We start from the raw sequence: 19,721 nt of genomic DNA, 5'->3' as shown, positions 1-19,721 counted from the left end.
TCAATAAACTTCGGTAAATCATATTAATTTAAAAAAAAATGATAACAACACATTATAAATAAGTCAGAAAAAAACAAATGGGTTTCGCCCTCAGGACTTATAAAAAAAAGAATTAAAATTATAAATAATCACAATATTCGGAAACAATAATTCGAACCCTGATTTAAAAAAAAAACTTTTGAATCGGTATTTATCATATATAGTCGGTCGGGTAACCAGAAAGGATTTTGTTTATGCCTAATCTATTGCTGCTTGATTTTCATGAAATCAACATAAAAATAATGCACTACTGATAACTTTTATATTTGAACCAGAGATATAAACGTACATTTTCAATTGTAAGCCCATATTAGTTCAGTTAAAGTGTTTGTGATGAAGCGGATATGGTTTATTTTTTCGAAAATCTACAATTTCGGCGCTTAATATTGGGGCAAATGACTTGTGTGCTTATGGTTATTTATGTACATGTTTACACAGGTATAATGTCGGATGACTGAGATACTCTATTTCCGTGAATATAAAAAGTGGGGATCTATACTTTGTATCTAATCTCAGGAGTCTCAACACTACTAAAACCCATGTAAAAACAGGTAAAGCTTATATTTTGTATGTTAGTGTGAGACCTTGATGCCCGTCGAATGTAAGCGACGTGCAACCGTCCGCAGTTATTTTCGTATAACAACAAAGACTGATTCTTAAACATTGTTGAGTGGTATGAGAATTATAAATCGGACAGAAAGCATAACGACAGAAGAGGCTCTATAGACTTTTCCGGAAAGTTGTTTTACAGCAAGGAAACGTCGGATAATAAGCCAATCCTGAAGACGGATGTACGGGGCCAAAGTTTGCATTACGACGGTGAAACGCGTTTTACTGCAATTCTGGAGAACACTCTGCATGTGAAATCATCCCTAGACTGGTAGTAGACTCCGAGTAGTGGACCCCATGCCTTGAAGATGTCCAATGTATAACTAAGCAGATATGAAAAAAAAACGATTTAGAAATTACGACCAATCAATCAATACGGACAAAATAAATTCGGAATTTGATTGAAAAAAAAACCTTTTTAGTCGGTATTTATAATGTAGAGTCGTTTTGATAATTAGAAACAGTTTTTGTTTAGGCCTAATGTATTGCTACTTGATTTTCATAAAATTAATATAAAAATAATGCACGTATTATAACCTCAGTATTTGAACCAGATATATAAAAGTCCATTTAAATTTTTAAGCCCATACTAGTTCATTTGATGCGTTTGTATATAATCTGCAATCTAAGCACAACATTTATATTTTGATATGTCAGACCAGTCACACGAGTGACCCTATCAGACTGGCAGGGAGATAGCAGGAAAATGCTGCGGTCATCTCTGATGTCGCATCGAGCAACAGATCTGCAGAAGTCGGCAGGCACATTTGAGTGATTGACGAAAATGGGAAGTAGAACTTTGCCTTAAACGACTAGTCATTCTTAATCGCATCCTTTGGTGGTCCATTAGGAAAATTGGGGCCAAAAGATGAATTGTAAAATAGAAAAAAAAATCTCCTCCAGCGCAAGGCGAAAAAGTTTTATATTATTGTGCGTGCACTCATATTTTGGTTCTCTTCCGAATTTGTTAAAATAACGATCCTGGAGCCTACGGTAAGAGTCCCTGTTTTACATTTACCTAAATAGAAAAACTTTTACAAATCATTTCATCAACCACAACGCCAAATTATTTCGCATTTTCTATTTGCCATCATGCAGAGATTTAAACAAGCTAATAAAAGGATAAGTCAACAATACTTTCTGTTAAGTTTTGTGACATTTTGTCGAGGGAGTTTAGAGAGGAAATAAAATGATTAATGAAAAGATGAAGTTTGGATGCATGCACACGCTTTTAACACTTGACACAAACTGCTATTTAACTTCTATTCTTAATGTTCATGCTATTATTACTTATTTCAATGAAAGCACTAGTTACCTGTTCACACAATCGTGTGGATATTTTTCTCATTCTACTAATTTATATTAGTTGCGAATAACAAAATGAGTTAAATGTGTCAAAATGCAAAAAGCGTTTGGTTTCATTTATGCCCACCTACTTCAACACCTTCCTTCATGAGTCTAGTGTCAGGTTTATCTGATCCTGAAAACAACTCTACGCTTTTAAACAATGTCTAGCTCCTATTAGGACATGTGTTCATATGTTATTATTACTTTTACAATTTAAGCTTACCGTAGTTTATATATGACAAAGTATATCCGCAATTACTGTTTTGAATACTTTAGATCCATCCTCCATGTATTATTCATATTAGAATGTATCTATAATTTTATTATGCGGTATGTATTTGCCTTCGGTTTTAATATGTATGCGGGTTTGCTGTTAACTGTTGTTTTTATGTGATGTCATTGATTGATTACTGTCAATTTAGTCAAGCTTCCCATGATAAAAACGTGTTTTGCACGCAATTAAAGCTAATTTTGACTTGGTCAAAAAGGCTTCATTAAAAACGTGCTTACATTTTCAAAAAATCACTTGAAAACGTTTTTATATTGGTACATAACCTTGTGACATATTGCTTTGCGAAGGAATCCTAAATTGCGGTCATGTGCGATTGTATAAAAAATAAACAAGATAGTAGCATATTAATGGTGTCTGTCGGCCTTGAATTTAGACAGGACATGTTTACTCACGCAATACACACGTGGGCTTTATCAAAGTATCTCGATTAACAAGATAGTGGCATGCTCATGGTGTCTGTCGGTATTGGTTTAAGACAAGACATGTTAACTCACGCAATACTCAAGTGGGCCTTATCAAAGTCTCTCGTCTGGTCTCAGTGACCGTGTTGTCTATAATTATCAACTTTTTGCTGATATCTGTGATTTAGAACAAATGTAGGGATGTGTTAATCAGGCAAGGGACGAGTGTTGCGCCTTGCTTTTTATTGTCAGATGGATCCCTGTGAAATTGCTGTACCTTCGTTTGTTCTCTCAAGGTTTGATTACGTTTAGTGTATGTATCATTGCGGGTCTATTCATTTATGTATTTTGTTTTCAGTCATCCTCAACAACTGTTGTGGTGTCTATTATTAAGCCGCGTTCGGGAAAAACGGGGCTTAATAAATGTGCGTGAAATGAAGTCTACATTTTGCAATCAACAAAGGCTATCAATCAGGGACGACACTCGCCGTCTTAACTGGATTTTTTTGTGGAATATAACATTTGTGGACGTTCATTAAGCCCATTTCCAAAAATCGCGGTTCACTTTATCCGGAGAGTCTTATCATAGATAACAATAGTCACAATCTGTACCAGTGTAGGAAGATATTAAATTAGTTCAACGGGTTAAACTTCAGACCAAGCCAAACTTGTTGTGGTTTTTCACAAATTGCATTGAGCTGATTATTATGCTCTTCATCAGAATATTGAGATTTGATAGTCTTCCATCAAGGATATTTAATTTATTATCACTTTCTTTTAGTTATTCTTCAATAAGTTGGTTGAACACTGTAGTATAGAGTAATTTACACGGATCTGTATTTGTCGCAACGGGTTTAAATCAGCCCAAGCTGTGGTAACATATAAATCAAACACATAATAAAAAATAACACCATCTGGCTAGTGAGTTTCATGATGATTGTGCAATCAAATCTCACTTTCAAAGGGCTATACAACTATTATGAAATGGAATACTTACCTAGGCTTTAACCCCACATCACCGAGTATAGAACCAAGCCGGGATATTATATAGACACATTTAGTTTAAATTGGTCACTATATAAAATGTTTAATATTGAGACTCAATGGCACACACACGAACATATAAAAAAAATTCCAACGATGATATTGTACTATTTATACTTTTACTTATCTTGTTATAACAGGACTTTGATCTACATGTACTACATACAAAATTCAGATATGCAGACACTTTGCCATTTGTTGCAACCAGTTGTTATATGTTGCGATAATTGAAATCATTTTAATTAATTTATTTAAAAAAAAAAAGAAATCAGAATACTTTAGTAAATAAATACCGTTAGAACTTTTGGTTTTTATGCCCCCGGTAGGGTGGCATATAGCAGTTGTACTTTGCACCTTTAAGGGCCTTTTTATTGATATATTCCATTTAACAAGGATACATGTGTACAGGACATTTTATACGTCATATACTAATACAATACACATTATAATAATTATTCCGTTATCCCTGATTTTGTTAAAACTTAATAAGTTGTTAAAATTTAGTAACTTTCATAGTTAATTTTCTTTATGTTTAAGTAACTTCTATTTAACGGATTAACAATACATTGAATACCATACTTAAACATTATCATACCTGAAATAATATGCCATTGCCGATTTCCTTGTATTAAACTAATTTCTATCCACATTAAGTTTGGTTTACAGTTGTATAGAGTATTAATTTTAATCTGTATAAGAAGACTTATTGATTTTTAAAGGGTCTTTTTCACGTTTTGGTAAATTGACAAAATTTTAAAAAGTAGTTTCAGATTAGCAAATTTTCGATTTAGCTATGATATTTGTGAGGAAACAGTTATACTGAACATTTACCATGCTCTAATATAGCCATTATATGCATCTTTTGACGATTTAAAAACCTGAAAATTATTAAGCGTTGCAACGCAAAACGATGGAATAATTTGGAGAGTTCTGTTATTGTCGTTATATTTTGTGAAATTACGAGGATTTTTTATATATAGTATAAAATACCTGTTTACACTGTATTCGGAAGAATGGTCGAGGGGTCTAAATGCGAGACTTTTTACGCCAGGACTCCAGGGGTCAGTGGTTCAAGCCCTGATGTGGCTTACTTTTTTCTTTTTTAAATTTTATTCTTGATTTCTTACTGGAGCTATTTAGAGCAAATGTTTACATTTATCAATAGAAAGCATTTTATAACAAACTTCAAAACATGCCAAAATCTGTGAAAAGGCCCCTTTAATATAAAATTTGATTCGATTACAAAAACACACTTAAATTACCTTCGTTAGTTTTATACTTAAGAAACAATTCGTGTACGTTAAAGTTTGTTGTCGAATAACCCACGGCCGGAAGTTTGGATGCGTAGGGATTACATCACGAGTGCGACAACAAACTATACCGTACACAAACTATTTCGATTCTTACACGGTTTTTACTTAAGATTTATACAATGTTTGTTATTTTGTTTTGTATTATTTTATGTGAAGTTCCGCCCATAAAAATAACTTGCGGCTGTTCTGTCGATCAGACCTCCGCCCTCAGTGAATACCGGAATATTACGCTGGTGGAAAATGTATCGGCATGTTTTGTTTAGTTACAGCGCATGCTTTCAGTGTATAAGCTCCGCACATAATTATTGCAGAATAACCCAAAGATGATTTTTTTCTTTGTTTATATGAAATTTGGCACGTGTCGTGTTAGAATTGTAGATAACTATACGATCAAATATCGTAACTAAGCTTTCCTGGTGTATCTTTAAAAACAACATGTTAAGCACGTGGGACTGCATTCAGCAAAACAATATTGTACTGCTGTGCTTATGTTTTGATATCTTAATATACTACATAGAGTTTTATGTTGATACGTGCGTAAAAATTTCCATAGATAGACAACACAAATCAGAATGATAATTGGCCATCTTGGGTCAAAACAGGTGGACCAATTTACCTCGATATCTGAACATAAACTTTAAATTGTTCACAAATAGAAACATAATTGCACAGATTATTGCGCGAGCTATGTTAATTAATCAATACCTATTCGACACCATACAATATATTCGTACGTATATGCTTGAATTTGAAATCATTTCTGTAAAACATAACGTGAATTTTAATCGTTTGCATAATATAACTTATTGATTTACACAATAAACAATCATGAATTACTATATATATATATATATACATATATAAAGAAACATAGTTGTTGAATCGATGTCATCTGCAAAACAAATGTGGAAATGGATATGTTCAATTCCCTTGGTTTATGGTAGAATAGTAGCAAAATAGTTCTTATCTAATAAAAAATTTACATTCGTTCTCGGTAGGTGACATTGACATTGACATTGACACTAGAGGCCTAAGTCGTAATAAGACAACAACAATTATAGAAATTTATTACAAAATACCTTAATGCATTGTGAAGTAATGACTAAATTATAAATGAGTCATCAAATATGTAATCGTTGACCTCAATAAAAGACCATGAACTTGCCTCCAGGGTTATGGGTCTCGCAGTTGACCCAGCCCCAGATTAATGATAAAAGCACTAGTAAGTTACATAGCTATGGTTATCGGAGATACAGCTCAATATCTAAAAAAGGGGTATTTTCAAGTAAAAACGGGTCATTACTCCGTTTTGGACAAATGGTTTGCGTGGCAATATGACGGGCATCATCCTCTCATATATATATATATATAAATATATAAATATACATAACTGATGCAAACTGATGAACGGACGGAAGGACAGACGGACCGACAACGCCAAAACAATATATCTCCGCCTATGGCGAAAGATGATGAAAAATAATAATATAACATTCTAGAAACAACAAAAATATAAATGTATTCGATACTTACCACGAGATGTTAACGCCTCCTTATACTGAAAAATAACCTATTACGGGTGTGGAAGCATGTAATGTCATATGCGGATGAGTTATCGGATATGACAACCCACGTGGTGTGTATGATAGCTGAGTGTTTAGATAAGGCAGATATTCAATCGTAAATAAACATTGCCCGCTATCAACTGTTGTAAATTGTAATTCATACAATAAACCTCATTTAAACTGTCCCTCACTTTGAAAATAAGGCAAGATCCGAAGTTTGCAACACTAGTTAAACATGAAGGAAATCAGAAAACTTATACATAGACATGCTGCTTAACCACCTTCGATCATTTTCGAAAAGAAAACAAGGAAAAAACAAAGACTTTACTGTTTTTCTTGACTAAAATTACCCAGTTGCAAAACAAAACCCAACTTGTAATCAGAGAAAAAATATATCAAACAAAAAACATGCATGAATAAAACATTATGCATAAAATATGCGTTAAAATTAATCTCATTCGTTGTCTGGATTCGGAAAAATAGCTTACGAGTGAGTTACAAAAATACTGTTTGAATAGACCACCAATTGTTTGTATTTTTTTCCTTTTACCTTTTCAAGTCACGCCAATTATATATTCTATTTACACTTGGTAGTTAAGTTACACTATCGTTAACCAGTATATGTCAAGAACCATGTGTAACACGGATTTAATCTGAAATTTATACATATCTGATAGTTACCCTTTTGACATTGCGCTTACTAACTTCACCATAATATTGTAATACGTCTAGTCATACAATCCACAAATTACGAGAAAAAAAAGTTTTCAGATCCGTTGTATATGCTTATCTCTTAGTCGATCGTATGAACGACTCGTTTACAAGTGTCATGTTATAAGCCCAGCCAAAAAGACGTTTTGTTGTATTTAACCTAAATTCCCGTGCAGGAAATGGTTAATGCATAGGTTTACATAGACCTTTAAATACTAGCGTGGGATCGTTTCAGGTCACATACTCTAACTAACGCACGTTGTGAATATCTCAGTTCTAAATCATTTTTCTGATTTTAAATCGTGTTATACTTTAAAATACAATGTTAAATTGATAAATGGCTGAATTATGTTTCATTCTTTGAAATAATAAAACCAGAAGTACTTAATGTAGCTAAAGATGGATGTACACAACTTGGCTTTGTAAGTGGTCTTTCCTGCATTGCACGACGATGGTTGAAGTATCAAACTATTATATTATATTAAAATTTATGTAAAAAAAAAACAAGCATTTCTTACTGATCACACTAAAATACTTTTGGTTTCTTCCCTTGTCCAGTGCCACTTTGACTATGCTTGTTCCTTCTGGTTTCATGGTCTAAATAAATATTGGAAGGATAAGCTCCAGGTTACCAAAATAAATTGGTAAGATTTTTACTCAATCTAGACCCAGGTCTCATATCAGCAACCAACATTTTGTTTCTTTAAACTGGTTACCGGTTTCCGAAAGATTGCAACTAATTACACTATGTTATGTATTCAAAATTAATCATGGCCTATCCCGAAGCTACATGAGTAAAAACTATATAACTCAGGATTATATTCATACTTATAGAACTAGGTCTAGTGAGCATGGGTCATGTGTGCCTCCAAAGGTTAAACTGTTTGGGATTTAGTCATTTTCTTACCTAGGATGTAAGTTATGGAACATGTTACCTCCACATATGAGGAGTATTCCAACTTTTAATAGTTTTAAAGGAGCAGTAAAAAAAAAAACACTTTTAAGAATTATTGTGATCTTTTTTCCTATTTATTTTTGTGTGTGTTTTTTAACTGCAACTAGTCCCAAGAGTCATGTACTATTATTTTATTATCAACATTGTGCTTTTAGCCTAAAATAACTACATAGGTCAGTTACTGAAAGTTCTTTCATTTTTATTTTGTTACATTGTCATAATAAATTGAGCAACAGCATAATTTAGTAATCTTTTTAACTACCTTTGTTCTTTAATATTGTATTTTTCTTGTTCATGGTCCATGCCTCTCTATGTCAGACCATCAGTAGAAAGGACCACATTGGAAACAAGAGATTATCATCTCTTTATTGTGTCATCCTTGATTTTGATGCTTACTGACATGGTTCATCACACATCATTTCATTAATAACATATTTCAAATGTTGTTAAATTCTAATGTATATATTTGTTGTTGTATTATGTTATGTTGCTCATTATCGAAATCTATCTATCTGTCTGTCTATCTATTTATCTATCTATCTATATATATATCTACCTATCCATCTAATAGTATCTATATGTCTTTAAGAATTTTATTCTCAAAGACCAGATGTAGCTGATTCGTTTTCGGTTGATGTTGAAGAAAGTCACATTTCAGCACTCTGGATCAGTAATGTATTTTATAAGAAGAAAAAGTGCATTTAATGCACACTATATGTACCAGTATTGGTATTATATGTTTCTGCATTTAATACGCATTTAATACACTTGAAAATGCAGGCACGACAAACTTTAAACAGGAACAAAACAAATCTGCATTTTACAGAGTTTATACACCTTACACTTTAATGTATCAAAAGAGTATTTTTCATCTTCACAATTAACCTTTTATGGAAAATAAGTATGTTTAGGGGCATTTTAGTGCGTTTTAAGTTTATTTTCAAATGCATTAAAACACTTTTTTGCAAAAGTCGAAAAAGTCAGAACAAACACACACGTTAAGAAATAATAAAAATTATTAATATGCATTAAAAACAGTGTAATATGCATACCAGTGCCTACGTTAGAGCAGTAGGTCTAATATGGTCAACTTGTGGTAGAAATTATACATTTTGTATTGCTGTTACTTAAACAAAAATTGCTTCCCATACAGTTCAATACAATGTTCAATAAATGACACTTTGAGAAGTTGAAATAAGACATCAATCTGGGAACACTCTTTTCAATACTGTATAATATTATATTTTAATTTATAAGTGAAATAGACACTCGCATATAAAAACTGATTGACCATCAAAACTCAATGTTTAATTAGATTTAATACTCAAAAAATTAAACCGTGTCCATGGTTGCATGAATTTATAAATACATGTAAAATGATAAAATATGACATCACTCTAAATGAAACAAAACATGGAAAAGTGATTGTTGTACGAAATAATTATATAAATATTACAAAAATACATTCCAAATGTGATATCAACAGTCTTGTCTGAGAAAATCATCATAATGATGTCCATTAAAAGTTTGATATCTTTATTCAAACTCACAGACGTCATAGTTTAAAAGCAGAAAATTACTTCAAATACTTTCAAACAATAATGAAATAATTGCAAAGCTTATAATTGTTATTGATTCTTTATTTATTTATACATTTATCATTATAATCTTGATAAACCCTGATTTCAAAATTACTTGCACAAAAAGAAGGAATACTGCTGTGATAATAATTTAGCTAATGCGATATTAATTTGGCTCCAATAGAGAAATCGAAGCATACATCTATAAGTTAAACTGACATTGATTGTTAAAAATATTTTTTAATATATATACTTGTAAAACTAGCAATACAAATATATGTGTTTATATTACATCGTTCAGAAATTTTATTTTAAAAATCAGAGGACTGAGAAGCTTAAAACAGTATCAAATTGTAACAGTTAATGTTTGGACAATTAACCTTTGTATTATTTGCTTTGTTCGTCAATGCAATAAAAGATATATAATGTATATTAAACTAGAAGGTTTTTTATATGAAATGATATAATTTGCTTGGTCAGCCAGAATTGTCACAACCCAGTGCTGTTTTACACTGTAATTTCTCTCTAACTGTGGGTTTGACCTGAGAATGAGCCACACAATGTATTATTGGGGAGATGGGTTGTCAAGCTGATGCTCATCAGTCTTTTATAATCCAGTATACCTGTAAAAGCGAACTAATAATCAATGACAGGTAGTTATTACTCAGGCATGAAGAGGGATTCACAATTAAACTTGTATCCATTTACACTTATTTGGTACTGCAATGAATCATTTTCCACATTTTGTAGCTACATTATATTATATAATGCTGCAATACTGCAATAGTCAAATGTCGCTTTAGTCACGGTAATTGTCATGGTGTCTACCTAGCGACCGGGAGGTTACGAGCTCGATCCATACTTTGGGATCGTAGTCTAGAACTCTCCTAAAACCACCAAGTACTAGTTTTAGGCCCAGAAAACGGAAACAATAGCATTTCAAATAAGTTGTAAATGCATAAAATGCAATCGAACTAAAATAAATAGGTTAACACTAAATAGTAAAACCCGGATTAATACATTTTATTTTGAATCTAGCAAATGTACACACTTATTAAACATAATGAAAACAATGACAAAAATCTACTTTAAAATAAATAATTATGATACTTTTAGAATAATTAATAATGACAATCATAAATTCTTGTTATATAACTTTAATAGTAATAATAAAACACACAATGTTAATTGATGTTAACAAATTAATTTAACAATATCATGGTATTTATACATAGATACACCAAATTATATCAGATACTTAAATTCATTCTATTAATAATCAACCCAGACATTATTTTCATTTAATTTTTTATACTTGAATTGTCATCATAGGTATTTCTAGCTAGTACTACACACGGTAATGATAGTCTGTATTAAATAAATATTCCATCGTCTATGATCGATTTGCTTCCTCAAAGTGAACAAATAATTTGCGTTAATATGTACATCGCGAAACGTAAAAAATCCAGATACTATTTCGGTTGAGTTGGTTTTTTAAAACTGTAAATTTATTTTCAAACATGTTGTGTTTGTGAAACACTATGTCCTCCCATATATTTGACCTTTGACCTTGAAGGATGACCTTGACCTTGATTTTTCACAACTCAAAATGTGCAACTCCATGAGATACACATGCATGCAAAATATAAAGTTGCTTTCTTCAATATTGCAAAAGTTATTGCCAATGTTAAAGTTTGACGCAAACAAACCAACCAACCAACAAACAGAAAGGGCAAAAACAATATGTCCCCCAGTATAGACTGGGGGACATAAAACAATATGTCCCACAGTATAGACTGGTTGACATGAAAAGGACAATAACGTGATTAAAAATGTTTGAAAAGTAAATTATTTGAATAAAAGGTCGAAATGCAACACAAATGAACATAGATAATGCTCTTTATATCAAAGTTTCGGTAGAAAGCTTTGCGCAAGTTCAAAGCGTTGTATAAAGCCTTACAACAACAGACTGATAACATTTTGTGTAGTAAAGTAGTAATGCAAGCCAAGCTGGCGACCATTAAACACGAGACATATCTTACGGAGAAATCCGGAGATAGTCGATACATTAGGATTGACAATTCATGTGCTCTGATTTGTTCACTTTTAGTAATGGTTTATTTTAAATACGAATTTATGGGATTCATGTGCATTTCTTTTTAATAAAACGTTTTTGTTTTGTTTTGTTTTTTTACTAATTCTGGACCATGAGAGAGCAATGGAGCTTCTTAAAACCCCTATGTAATTTGACCCGAGTTTATTCTTTGTTGTGTGTTTGGTGTGTACGTATGTGTCTTTTTTAGTAAATGTATTTTGGGCATTACTGTTGGGCAAATATAAGGTGCACATACTAGAATAGGATTTCAAGCAAGCAGGTGCAGCTGCTGGCTCATTAATATAATTGTATGTTTTTTCGAAACTTATCATTGTAAACCCGGAAAGCAAATCAGGATAGTCCGGTGAGCATTGAAATTGTTGTGTTTTTTGTGTTCGGCATCGCTGGCTGGTATACCGTTTTTCTTCTAATTATTGCGAAAAATAAGATGTATGAACATTTTAAGCCAATCAAATATACCTTTTTGATAATTTATTTACGTATACCAATAATAATTTCAAATATTTTGACGATTTTAATGTAAGAATGGAGAGTATAATTGCAGTGATGTTTGATATTATTGGACACAACACGAAATGTACCAAGGTATTCCTGACGCAGTTGATAAACGCTAACGCTATTCAAATGCAAAGGACAGATTGTGCATTTTAGAGTTACCCTCTGGTATACATAACAATTTCGAATGTAAACGTAAAACATTTCATAGCTATAATCATTTGGTTAAGAGGTTGATTAACATTTACTTTTAATTACTGTAATTTATTTAATTTATTTAAATCCAAACGTTGTTTTTATATCTGAACACACGTAAGTCCAATAATAAGTTCAATTAACATCTCTACGACAGAAATAATGATATCAATATGTAATTATTTGATAAAAAAAATTTATAATAATATATTATTCAATTTATGTTCTAAGCATTTAAGCGTTCGGTAACAATTCTTGAGATAAATCAAATATTTTTTTATTACATTTTCTTAGAAAATGCACATACCTCATTCTAGTAAAAGTCATAATGTCGCTTCTGGCAATGCCGAAAACTAAGATATATTTTATCACGTAGTAAACCTGTATACAAGGGTTGACGTGTTGAACATTCTCGTTGACTCTTTTTTTAAATCGTTTTCTTCACATGTTGGCATCGATTATCTATAAAACTTGAGCTGAAGATAGACCTTGCCCCGCTCAGGTGTAATTTTCGAAACTATGTGTTTTTACTTAACTTCCAAATCTAATTATTTTAAGGTCAAAGTAACATTTCAAATCCGAATTGTGTAACACATCTTACTTCAGAGCGTAAGGGTTCACAATTATTTAACCTATATCAGAAGGTATATTACACACACTCAATTCAGACACTTATAAAGGTCAAGGCCATACATTAAAGTAAAAGGTCGCAAAATAGAATTTAAAAGTTTAAATACAGCTTCTTCTAGCTATATGTACCTATGTATCAAAGTATCGAAACATAACTTTGCACACAATTTATCCTCTTTCATACGCTTTGTTGAGACACTTCCAGATACTTCACGTTAAAGTCAAGGTCATACTTTACAGGCAAAGGTCTATAAATAGCATTTAAAAATCACCAAAGAGTTTTTATATAGTTGTAACTATGTTGTCATGTATTTGATGATTTAAGAAACAACGTGGTACAAGTGTGACAAAATGTTCGATGATATGTTACGTGAAAACACATTTAGCTGTGTTGTGTTCTTCGGTTAGATAGAGACTGAAATGTTTTGCACGTTTTATGTGTATATATTTAATGCATTTGTATTTTGTGGCTCTGTGCTTGATATGGTTTTTGTTTTCATTATTGCTTTCTTGCATTAAATATTCACTTTTGTAATTAATTTTGGTTTACACTTTACTAGATAAATAAAATAATGATTGTCCGAATCGGCGTTGTCTACACCGAGCAATTGGTCATCACAGTTCGCAATCCATTAGTCGATGTAATTGCGTGGTCATCATGTTTATGACAAGAAATACATGTCCACAGTGTCAGCTGCTTGCATAATCATTAGAGTGATTTATATTCTTGTGACTGGTACGTTGCCGAAATTATATCCTGTATTTATGTACATGTCAAGCCTATTACATTGCCTGGTGTTTCATAGAAGAAACTAATTTATTAGTAGCTCCTCCCGCTTTTTAAAGTGTTGATTTGTAATGTTAGCATTTCATTCAAATTGCCCGTTATATGTTAACTTCTCATGTTCCCATACATCAATAATATATTTTCGACCTTGGTTGGACACACTATGATTTGTGTATGGTACATGTTTGAAATAAATATGAGAAGCTTCCCGTATTGTTCATTATATCCTGTCCCATAACACAACAATGTTTAACGTGTAGAAAATATAATATGTCATTAAATTCATTTTTCCACAAATGTGCTTTCCTACCAATTCCCACTTAATGTTGCTAGGTAGGCTTATATCTGGGTCAGCAAGTGCGTGATTGTTATAAATTGGGCCAATGTTGTTTTAAAGAAATTTAAGAAATGCAGGCTATCATTAAACGATCTACAATCGAAAATAGTTTCACATATATCTATCATCGTTCGTTCTAAAAAGTATCACATTCAACATGTTAAAAGTGTAAAGCTGGATTGTTTTGTGATCGATCTATGTATTTGGTCCATGCGTCAGTTTGACTGCCACCATATTTAAAGTTTTCCCAAGTACTTGTGGAAGTACTCCTGGTTTTCTGGTGCATTGTTTTCATTGCGTTGGCCATGGTTAGCTTATTACAAAATTTAGCTAAAAATGTGGGAATTTCAAGAAAAAACAGAATGTGTAGCTATTGTCTTCGATTTTTACATATAGTCAGTGTAGCAGGGTTTGTGTAGTTAAATAAAGTGGTAATAATTTCAGACTTTTTTTTACCGAAATATAGTATGTTTGTAAGCAAATGGAAAATGCTTGCACCTCTTACAAGGTTTAGTAACGAAATTAACCAAATGTGTCAGATATATAAAATCATAAAGATTGATCTGAAATCAGATCATATTTAAAGCATGTACGGTTAGTAATATAACTCACTCATTCATTACCATTCATCCACACTGAACCTTTCTCACAGTCTTGATTGGATAAATAGTTATACGTTATTAGTTTGTGTGAATACCCTGATACATCAGTTTGTTGGAACTAGACATTGCTTGCAAAACATTGCCACTTTTGTACCGATTAATCATTAAACTACGGCAAAAATCTATTAACGTTGGTGACGCTTGACGTATTTTGTACAATCGATAACATAGTCGTTTGAATTTTGGGTTGGCTTAAAACACATGTGGATATTTGCATAGTTGCCATTTCTTATTTGTTATTTTATTATAGATAACTATATATCAAGTGTCTCCGTTATTGCTGTTCGCATTTGTTGCGGTACCATGTTGGTTGCTGAGTAAACAATATGCTCTTTGTATACATATTGTCTTACTCTCATTTGTATGTGTTGTATCACCAGACTTAAGTATGTCCAAATCTTGGATCATGTCTAACATGTTTTTCTGTAGGAGTTTTCGCTAATCAAGTGCGAAATTCGATTGACATAGATCTTCGGGTTCCTTTTGTAACGACTTTTGCGCTGTTAATACATTTCTTTTGTTAAGGGAGTTTAAATCGATCGTTTTGTGTACGTTCAGGCACTATGCCAACCCTATTGATAAGACAGTTTACTGCATATTATCTGATAATATCAGAATTTCTATTGATATGCATTTAATAAGATATGCCTAAATTAAGTCCGTAATTATCACCAGCATTTCCTCGCCCTTCTCCTACTCCTCACCATAATCAGCATTCTCTATAGTATCATCAATATAATCATAATCCTAATCCTTATATCGGAATCATTAACAACATCAATATCATCATTAGTAAACATTACATCAATATCATAATGATTTTACTTCCATTTTGATAACGAGTCACCTTTAATAAAATGTTGATTTGTATCCCATATTAAAATGTGTATCTCATTTCCGCATCGATAGAAGATATCTTATGTTTGGTGTTTTTGGTATCGTTATGAATATGTTACTTTGTCGGTTCATTCACATTTCATAGAACAACTTATTTCTTTTATTGTTTTAATACTTAGGATAATTGAATACAAAATAATTAAGTTTGAGACTAATCCAAAATCAAAATAAAATGGCTAACATTTATATCAAATCGATTTACTCGTCCCACGTACGTTAGGACAACTTTCTAATTACAGCTGCAATTTCAAGATTAAGCATTGTTACTGAAAAAAGTCACCGGCAAGCTAATTGTTAGGAACTGAATTATATATCCGAGAATTTCGGAATGGACGCCTGTATACGCCAATTTCCCCGCCCTATTCTATTGATTCAAGTACGGCAGTTTTCAGTTAACTGAGAGTAGACCAACTTACACAGGAAAAGTGAGCGTTCATCATCATCATCATCATCATCATCATCATCATCATCATCATCATCATCATCATCATCATCATCATAATCATCGTCGTCATCACCATATCATTATCATCATCATTATCATCATCATCTTCTTCTTCATCATCACCACCACCACCACAATCATCATCATCATCATTATCACCATTATCATCATCATCGTCATCATCGCCATCATCAGTAGCATTTTCATAAGCAGGAGCATTTTTTCATCAAATAAGTTAGTTTGTAGTCCACAGATAATTGTCTTGAAACGGAATTGTAGAATGTTGGGACGTGGTAAATTCGAATTTGTATTACGATTAATTCGGCCAGGTTTGATATTTAAATTCGCTACTGATGGAGATAATTGCGCTTCGACGATCATGTGGTTCTAACGAGATTTACTTTGAGGTAAAAAAAGAGTTCTAGTAATTGGATGGACGACAGAGCTGCTGAGTAGTTTTCGCGTAGATGGATAACCTCAAATAAGTATAGTGAAACCAAATGCTAAACTGTATTAAACACACCGCTTGTAATAGACATAACACAACATACATGTTAAAAATACTAACATGGAACAACTAGGGCCACCGCAGGGGAACAGTCGTCTCTAAAGGATCGGGTGTTTGAAACGGTAAAAAGGGGATTAAAAACCTGACACTTGGCCAAACATTTTATCATAACTTAAATCAACATGACTAATGTTCTTTAGAGATCCTATTTACTTACTTGTTTAAATATTAATTTTGAACCTTATCCATACAAAGTACTGTTTGGGGATTTATATTCAAATTATATTATCAAATGCTTAATACATTTTTATACGGATATTCAACACTCAATGATTACAAAATATTGCATGCTTACCAGAGCGTGAGAAAAACAACAGACATTAACAGCGTCCGTTGATAGAAATTACCATGCTGCGGCTTTCGTGTGTGGAAGAGAAGGGTGAAATTCACTTTCGTATAAGGACCGAGAAATTAATATAACTGTGTAAAACGTAGTTAAACTGAATACCTCGCAAAGTTACTGTACATTATGTAAGTAGACACTTGCCAAATTGAATAGCTCTTAATCTTTCCTTCACTATCCAATATTTTTTCAAACTTAACTTTCATCTCTTCTTTACAATCTACATAGGTGTCTGTTATATTTTGATAAGTTCAGTACTTAAGTCGTCGTAGTTCTTTTTATTATGTTGCGAAATAAAATATGGAGTGTTACAATATCGCTAGGTACTTGCATTGTTCATTATTCATTTCGTATCCATTTTCTGTAAAATTTGACCAGTGATCCTTCAAGTAAGGATTAATTTACAACATTATTCTTTTCTTTAAATTGTCGTTTGCAATTTTGCAGTCATTACTTATCTTTTTTTAAGTTTATCCGAGTTTAAGCATTTTACATCACACCTGTGTAGATTTTAAAATGTGATAGCCTTTATTATACTGACACTTGATAACATTCAAAGTTTAAAGTATATAAACATATCGAGGAATATTGTAGCTCACTTCGTCTTTTTTGTTGTCGGATTTATCATCTGTAGATTATTATCTCTCAAAGAGTTATCATCTCATGTAATTTCTATTTTACTGCTTTATTAACGTGCCTTTATGTGGCTTTATTCGATCGTTTAAATAAAGTTGTTTTCGCTGGAGATATTGCATGATTGTATATTTTGAAGATGTATAGTCATTTCATGCATTGCCTTGACTATATTGGAATCACTGATTTAAAGGCATTTATAATCTACAAATGCTATATATATGTGTTATTAATGACCATGAATCAATGTTAATCGTGCAGAAATTGCACAAATAATTGGGCTAAGTACTTTACTAAAGATTCTTAAAGTCGTAACTGAAATTTGAAGCCGTTAATTTTTTAAACTCTAACTGAATATTAAAAATTTTAAGCAGATACATTTGACCAAATTATGTTGAGTGACCTGCGATCTGATTTTTTTCTCGGATCTAGGCGGTGTTCTCAATTTCTTTATAATGTTATTATTTCTAAGGCTTGAAGGTCGTTTGTGAAGAACCCTCGATTATTGTATGCATATCTATTTCGTTAGGTTTTCTTTTAACTGCTGAAGGTTGTTGCAACTTATGCATTGAACATATGAGTTGCAATACTATTTAAAGTGTACAATTCAACACAATTTGTAGTATTGTCGTTACACAAATGGTTCTATATTGCAAATAAGTGTTGATTAGATAGCCTTTTTGCTCCGGTTTCCAGCTCTCGTACCATCAAGGTAAAAACACATTTATTTTATGATCTCAGCTCAGATAGGCTTATTCTTATACGTGTTTGTTCTAATCACGTCTAATTATGTTTTGAAAATAAAAGTTCAACATACGGTGTCATCTTAAACATCAAGTAATTTTTTTTTATTTGGGTTAGTTCTCGCCCAAGTCAATATCCATGTAGATGCTTTTCATGCCGATAACTGCGTAATCTGCGTAAGAATCTCAAACTAACATAATTTGTTGTTCTACACAAGATGTGTGTTCCTTCTCTTTCAGAGAGCGGGAGATGCATCAAGAATTGAACGTCTCTCTTTTTCATGCCGCTGGTAAAAATAATTATTCAAACGTTACTCAGAAGCAACAATTATTTTTAAAATGCAAATATTGTTACTAGTGCCAATTATTTGAGAGTTGTATGTATTTGCTGTAAATGTAAACCAGCACAATGTTTGAATTTAATTGCGTATTTGTTTTTATATTATATATCAATTTTGATTTTTATGTCACCGATTTTGCTAAGACGATACCAATTAAGAGAACCTGTCAGTGTCATGTTCATAGGCAAAGTAGGTTGATTTTTTCACGCCAAGAAAATAAATCAAGATTTGGGGAATAAATTGCTTTAAAATTATTTACTGCTTCTTTTTTCGGATCTTACACAATTATATGTGCAAACATAAAATCAACTTAATATTATTAACTCTTAATGCGCAATTCGACATTAATAAATAAGAAAGGATGGTTATAATATCCATTAAGAGCTAGTAAGACAAAGCTGTCACAGCATATCGCACATTTCCTGATACTAGGGTATAAAAGCTATAAGTAATTTGATAAGCGTTCTCGTGTATGAGACTTGAATAATGATTGTGATTGCGATCACAGTTGTATATCAAAATGCTCGTGCTTAAACGCGCCCTAACACATGTGTACAAGCCGTTTTGACAACAATATGATTCAAATTAGTTTTACCTTTACATGAAACATAGGCGTATTTGAACTTTTAAATTTACTTTCTATTTTAATTTCACTTCATGTGTTTGCATATGA

At 32.1% G+C, this 19,721-nt stretch overlaps 1 protein-coding gene across 5 annotated transcripts in view; it reads right to left on the bottom strand.

Moving 5' to 3' along the window:
* Positions 1 to 6,717, bottom strand: part of LOC127851036 (uncharacterized) — a 35,547-nt gene extending 28,830 nt beyond the window's left edge. For all 5 annotated transcript variants that reach the window (XM_052384490.1, XM_052384492.1, XM_052384491.1 and 2 more), the window contains exon 1: positions 6,579 to 6,717. The gene's annotated coding sequence lies outside the window, so the exon portion shown is untranslated. The remainder of the gene's footprint in view (positions 1 to 6,578) is intronic.
* Between the last annotated feature and the right edge of the window lie 13,004 nt (positions 6,718 to 19,721).

The sequence above is a fragment of the Dreissena polymorpha genome, chromosome 11, assembly GCF_020536995.1.
Source record: "Dreissena polymorpha isolate Duluth1 chromosome 11, UMN_Dpol_1.0, whole genome shotgun sequence".
Taxonomy (NCBI): domain Eukaryota; kingdom Metazoa; phylum Mollusca; class Bivalvia; order Myida; family Dreissenidae; genus Dreissena; species Dreissena polymorpha.
Note: the sequence above shows the minus strand (reverse complement) of the source record. Positions and strands in the feature narration are given on the sequence as shown.